Here is a 7,268-nt window from a genome sequence, read left to right on the forward strand (position 1 = left end):
GTGCTTTTATTTACATGACCTTAGATTTATCATCACAAGCATCCTGGGAGGTAGATATTATTATACTTCCCATATAAAACACGCTTCTACCCTTGAAGGCGAGGGCTCTGAGACCCCAGAAAGTCACGTGGGACACAGCCAAGGTCACATTGCTGGGATTGCTGGGGTTTGGCAGAGCCGGGACTTGAACTCCAGCCTCTGACTTCAGATCATAGTCCTGTTCACCTCTTGTGGTCTTTTGTCAGCCTGTTTGGCTTGAGCAGGGGCATCCTGGGGGGGCTAAGACCATGTGTTTCTTCGATCCACCTGTGGCCTCCTTAGCCTTGCTGCATTCTGAGGCCGGTCAGTGCACCCTTACCCCCCAGCCATTTTGCACATGTTGGATGGATGAGTGAAAATTTGTGACCACTGCTGGAAAAAAAAAACAACACCAAACACTCATGTTGATGTGTGAGTCATTGGGGTCATCTCTGTGCACAAAGGACAACATATTATGTTGAGGAAATCAGCCAAGGAATAAATTGAAAAGGAATTGAGGCCTGGATGAAGTTAGGGAGTCAGGGTTCCGGAGACACTGCTCACGAGTCCCCTTTTCCTTGGTGACTCAGATCCAAATTCACTGAGTGCAGATTGCTTTCCTATCTTTATCCAGAGGAAATGGCCTCGCATCCCTGCCCATACTGTTGTTGGCCTTTCAGTTTGCTCTTCCTTCACCTGGCAAGACCTGAGCTCACGGATGAGCCCTAGCCTCCCCTTGGCCGACCCAGAGGTCAGAAGGGGAATATTTACACCCAGGTTCCCGTAGCCCATCACCCCATGATGGCCTTGTATACCCTGCTCGTCCTCACAGACCCCAGTGCTCCTGTGATGCTCACACAGGCCGTTCCATGGGGCCACCGGTTAGCTCAGGTGTTTAGAGTCAGGCTCATAACACCCAGATTGCCGGTTCGATCCCCACATGGGCCACCGAGTTGCGCCCTCCACAACTAGATTGAAGACAGCTACTTGACTTGGAGTTGATGGGTCCTGTTAAAACACACTGTTCCTCAATAAAATTTCTAAAAAAAAAAACACGATAGATAAATAACAGGCCATTCCATGGATGGGAAGTATAGAGACCCCCGCTGACAGTGTTGGTGGGTTTATGACAATACAGCTGTAGGTTGCTTTTCTTTCTTAGACTTTGGCCCTCCACCAGGCTACCCCTCTGGCCTGGGCCCAGTAGGCACCCTGATCAGGGTTCTTTAGTCACATGTGGCTGTGATTCAGGTGTGCACCAATAGAAACTCCTGCCTGAGCTTGGGAAAAGGTAAATCTATACTGATTTGTTTAGAAAACACTGAAAAACACTGAAAAACTGTGTCACAGACATCGAACCGTCAGACTGTCCCGCTTGATGGGTTTTATTCATGCCTATCTTTGTAGATGGAAAACACCTCAGAGGTAAAGCGACATGGCTGCTACGATCACGCTAACTCTGTTTCCGAGATTCACTCTGTGCCAGGCAATCTATCGAATTATTTAACGTTATTTAACTTAATGCTTCTACCGGTTCTATAGGTAGGAATTATTGTTATCACTTCACATTCAGGGACACTGAGGTACTTAACAAGGTTAAGTATCTTGTTTAAGGTCACAGTATGTGGACTCAAGGTCTTGACCACTGTGCTCAGCTATATCCCAGCTTTTTTCAGCCTGTTTCCAATTCTGGGGCCTGTTCTATAATAATTTTTTAAAAAGTGCATGATTGCAGTTCTTCCCTCCGTTGCCCTAGGGCTGATCGGGGGCCCTGCCAGAAGGGAGCTAATCGGGGAGACTTGCATCTAGTTCTCCTGGAATGCCTGCCCCTGCACCTCTGGGAGGCCAGGGACGGCGCCTCTCCAGGGGACATCGGAGGCCTTCAGTTGGCTGAATTATTGAGAAAACCTTCAGTGTGCCTTCTAAAAAAAAAAAAAAATCATTGGATGCGAAATCAATGGTGTGCTGCCCTGAGATCTGTTTTCGTGGAGTTTTAGAAACAGTTGTTCTGTGGATATATATTTAAAGAAAATGTCAGATTTCTCTCAGAGGATCATGGGATTCTGCATTCATCTTTGCCAGGGATCAATAACCGGTGAGCTAGATGTGACTTATGGAGGAATGAAAATGTTCCCTCCAGGGCGAGTCAGCGTCGGAGCCACCACGTCCACGGAGTATTTTGGTTTTGTCATATAGTTAAATAAGAAAAAAATTATATTGGAAGATAAAGAAGCCCCCTCTAAGGAGCAATCACCCTGGTAGGGGTCTATTTTTTGAGAAAGAATTGAATGTTGAGAGTGGAAAATTTATCTCTTGGCTGGAGGACCGTGTGTTGGCACTTCACAGGGGCTGTGATGAAAATCCAAACAATCTCAGTTCCTGGCAAATGGAAGAGGGGGCAGTGTTTTCATGTCCGACTTCCTGATTAGTCCGCATGGCGCCATCTGCCACGAGCCATGGAGACTGCCAGGGTCTGCCCAGCGGAGCCTGTGGGCGGGGTGTGGGGATGGGTCATGTATTTCCAGGAAGAGGAATTTGGCCCTAGAGGAGAGGCCAGAGGGAGAGAGGACTCTGTGCGCTTGGACAGCCAGAAGAGAGTCTCAAGCGACCTTCTGAAGAACAGAGGGGCAAACTAGGTCGGTCAGCGACTTCTCAGCACATTTTATTTCTTCACTGAGGATCTCTATCTACCCCAACCAGCCTCTCCGCTGATGGAAGAACTGAGTGTTGGCGTGCCCCATCGCAAGGGCTGGGTATCTGTGCCTTTTCCAGTGGTAGAGAAGGAGAAAGAAGAGCATGTGTTGAGCACCTACAGTATACGAGGTTCTGTCTTGTCCTTGGACCAGTCCCACCAGGGAGGTATCCTTACAACCAGTTTCACAAGTGAGGGATTTGAGGCTTGGCCAAGGTCAACAACTGGCCCAACATCACATGATTAGTGAGGACCACTGTGAGGACCCTGGCAAGTAGTGTTGTGATTATTACCACCATCCAGACCTGCTCTTTCCTCATACAGCTCAGCCATGAAGCCCACACGCATACCGTCTCCTTCCAGAAGCCACTGTCAAGATGGTGGCTCCCCTGACTGGAAGCAAAGGAAAAAAACGCAAACACGTGCGCATGTCTGAATGCTTGCCATGTGCCAGAGGTTTGCTTTGCTCCTTTCTCATTTACGTTTGTGAGAGGAAGGCTGTGGTCATGGCCGAGCACCAGTGCAGGTCATGTTCCTCTTCCTGAGAGAACTGGAAGCATCTTTCAAGACTTGCTTTGGAGAGTCACCACTGTTTCGGCAGCACGAGCTTGAGGAAATTTGAGTTGGCATTGCACAGTCCTCTCAGCAGCCTCTCGTTACGGCAGGATGGTGTCTTCCCTTGCCGAGAAGGATGCAACTGCCTGTCTAGAAGTCAGAGCAAGAGTCAGAGATTGTCTCAGAGCTAAAGAATGCACTAGGAAGGCAGGGAGCTTGGGTTCGGAATCCCATGACATCATTTAGGCAAAGGCACGAGGTACCGGAGGATATAAACTCAGAGCACAGAAACCCTCCAGAAACACCCGAAGGACCATTAGGCTTCTCTTAATACCCTGCACGCACGGAGCAGACATGATTAAAATAGATTGAAATATTTCATTTTCTTAAAGCAAAGTGATAATTACTTCTGGTATAATTTGCAGATTTAATCGACTTGGTAAAATATTAACTCAGTACCGGGAACGGGTTTGAGCTGATCCTGGCACTTCCTTTCTCCCAATCCTGGCCGTGACCGCTTTCCACGGCTCTCCGGGAAGTCACTAAACAATCATGCTAATAATAGTGTAATTATAATAAGACTCTCTGGCCTCTTTATAGCCCCTTTTAATTCACAGAGCACGCTGGCACGTATTATCACGAATCCCCATAATAACTTTGTGAAGCAGGAAGGTCGAGAACAACCATCCCATTTTACAGAAGTTCAAACAGAGCCTTGGAGAATTAAGTGACTCGCTGTGATCGTTTCCTAGGGCTGTCTTAACACATTACCAAAAAACGGGGTGACTTAAAACAGACGAAACTGAGTCTCTCCCTGTTCTGGAGGCCAGAAGTCCAAAATCAAGGTGTCAGCAGGGCCATAGTCCCTTCAGAGGCTCCAGGGAACACCCCTCCTTGCCTTTTCCAGCCTGATGGCTCCTGGCGTCTCTCGGCTTGTGGCAGCGCCTGTCCCCATCTTGACATGGCTCTTTCCTGTCTCTATGTCTTTGATCTCTCTCTCCTTTCTCTTATAAGGACACCAGTCATTGGATTTAGGGCAACCCCTCCCAAATCCAGAATAACCTCATCCCAAAATCCTTAATGTGATTATATCTACAAAGACCCTATTTCCAATTAGAGTCACATTCATAGGTACTCGGGATGAGAACTGGGGTATATTTTGGGGGGGGGGCACTATTCAATCCACTGTCTTTGCCCACGGTGACACAGCTAGCTCAACTCAGATCTTTTGGGTACCTTTTCTCCCATCAGACTATTGTTATTTCCAGGAAGCCCGTGGTGGCCGCTGGGCCCTTTGCACGTGCTTTGCTCTGTGACACCAGGTCTGGATCCTTTCCCCATTCCCCACGGCCTGGCCCCAGGATCGCCCCTGGCAGCGCCGATTCTGTGGACGGGAGAAGAAAACCAGAGTGATGACTGGCGGAGAATCAGTGTTTTCTATACACCCAGTCTTGACCTTGGCCGTGAAGCCATGTGTGTGGTGCACATGCCCCAGTGGGGCTGAGTCGATCTGTGGGAAGCCCCCGGCCCTGCGATTAGGCCTTCGGCCATTATGGGGCAAGGGCTGGGTGTGTACGCTTTGCCCTGACGCAGCCACTGCTGTGTTATTCACGGGGCCGCCTGCGTTATCGATGGAGAGGGAAAGCCTTACTGTAAGCACCTTGACTGTCCCCTGCAGCCCTGGCTGAAGGCTCCTCTGCTAGAGCCCTGAGCTGATGGGAGGACGGACGGCATCATTTAGACCCAGGGCTTGACTGTCTCTGCTCCTGGCCCATCTCACTGTCTGAACCCTCTCGTCAGGATATGCCAACGATGGTGGATTCGCTCAGTGGGGTGGCCGGGGTGCCGGTATTCTGAGACGCCACGTGTTTTCTGCTGTGTGTGCGCCTTGCTCTCTAGGAGGGAAGTCTAGAGGGTTGGGGGTTCTTGTGCAGTTTCCAGAAGACTCTGGATTGGAGGAAAGCACTAGTCTTACGGCGCACCCTTTCTGTTGGATCAGGCCCTGGCAGAAAAGGCTGGAAGGAAACAGAAACAGCTGTTGGTGTGCCCGTGCCTGGCAGCATCTGAGACAGAGTCCCAGACATCTCACCTCATCCTCCCGCCAGCCCCGGGGCATTGGCGCTGGCCGCCTTTCTGGGGGCCCCTTAGATGGTGGGATATGCAGCCAGGCCAGTCTCGGGCCAGAGGCAGGACTGAGTAACGTGCCTGTGGCCTGACGCAGCCCAGCCTCGTGTTTTCCACCCAGGTGGATAATTTGTTTTTTTGCGACTGCTTAATAATGAATGGCCACATCCTGTCAAGTAAACAGCGGGGACAGACCAGGTCAATCTGGTTCAGTTTGCGTCTATTCAGGCATCTGGACCCTCAGTGTCATTCCAGCAGCCCTGGCAGCCTCCAACGTGACTGCAAACCGCTGCTCCACCTCCTCAGGCCTCCCTGTTCCCCCACACGCTGGGCAGCCAATGGGACCTTTCCCTAGGGAAGCCATCAGACGTCCCCTTCCGCTGGCTTCCTCCTCGTTGCCAGGGTTAGATGGGTGATGCACGTAAGGCACTTGGCATGGTGTTGAACGCGTGGGAACTGCGATGCGAACGTCACTACCTGCCTGTTTTACCACTTCTCTCTCATTTTCTCCTGTCTACCTTTTCTCTCTCATGTCTCAGCCTCAGAGGCACCTCACCTTAACCCAGGGCAGACACCTCCAAGGCGTGTGCACCTCACCCTTCCCTGTCCTCCACTTTCCCACGCCCCAGCTCCGCCCTGACCCCATTTCTAATATGGGGTACACAATTTGTGGGATTTGGAGTCTGACAGGCTGAGGGTTGAAACCCTGGTTTGTGTCCTACACCAGCCAAGGGACTTTGGCATGTGACTTAACTCCTCTAAACATACGATGGGCTCCCTTTCCTGTGTGGGGGCAATACTGGCCGTCTCCCAAGCTAGGTGTGGAAAGCAGATGCTCAGTAAAGGGTGGTCCCCTTCTTTTTTCCTGAAAGAGTGCCGTGTGCAGGGAGAAGCCACAGGTACTTTTAGACTAGGAGGATATCACGCAGAGGTGCTCGCACCTTCTACCTGAGGTGCCCTGTTGTCTAGAAAACACCAGTTTCTCACAGAGGCCTCACTTTTCCTGAAAGCTGATTACCTCTGATGCATGCTTCACGACTTCGGAATTTACCAGTTGTCAAAAATATCCTGGGTCTTAGTGCGGTTACCCAAGTGCCCCTCCCTCTGGGCACCCACAGATTCATCTCCCTCCTGCTCCAGAAAAAGAATCATGTTCCCCCTAGTGACCCAGGCATCCAGATTTATCGGGTGCCCTTCACTTCAGCCCATGCCCTTCATTGTCCCCCTGATGATATAACCCCATCTGGAGCGGAGGTAACTCACTCTAAGTCACAAGAAAAATTAGTGGAGAAAGAAGGCCTTGAACTCGACTCTTACCCCGTCAGACATTCCTCTTCGCCAGGCTGAGTGCTCCCGGAGCGTGGGGATTGTCTCACCCATCTCTGCATCAACAGCACTCAGCCCGCAGTCAGATGTGGAGCGGGTGCTTATTAAAGATTCTGTTGAATTTATGAAGGAATAAATCTGATTCCAAGATAGGCTTTGAGCAGATCCTGAAAATAACTAACAACCTACTCCCTAGGGAGAGTAAGTCCTCCCTCCCTCCTTTCCTCCCTCCCTCCTATTCATTCAGCAGGTGTTTATGTGGCAGGCACAGTTGTAGGTACTGGGGATACAGCAATGAACTGAAGAGGCAATGTCTCTGACCGCAGCGGAGCTTCTTTTTGGTGGGGGAAACAGATCAATACACAAGCAAACAAATTGTTTAAGTGTTGCTGAGTGGTGACAAATACCAGAAGAAAATAGTAAGGCGAGGGACTGGGCAGTGTTAGGACAGGGGTCGGTCCTGGGAAGACCATGGGATTCCTTGACGAAGTCAGGGAGCCAGTCTGACAGATACGGTGCCATGTGCCAGAGGTTTGCTTTGCTCCTTTCTCGT

The 7,268-nt window shown here is 50.4% G+C and overlaps 1 protein-coding gene across 2 annotated transcripts in view; it reads left to right on the forward strand.

Moving 5' to 3' along the window:
• NTRK3 (neurotrophic receptor tyrosine kinase 3) overlaps nucleotides 1-7,268 on the forward strand; it is a 276,304-nt gene that overhangs the window by 106,572 nt on the left and 162,464 nt on the right. The gene's annotated exons all lie outside the window — the stretch shown is intronic.

This window comes from Hipposideros armiger, unplaced genomic scaffold (genome assembly GCF_001890085.2).
Source record: "Hipposideros armiger isolate ML-2016 unplaced genomic scaffold, ASM189008v1 scaffold_436, whole genome shotgun sequence".
NCBI lineage: Eukaryota > Metazoa > Chordata > Mammalia > Chiroptera > Hipposideridae > Hipposideros > Hipposideros armiger.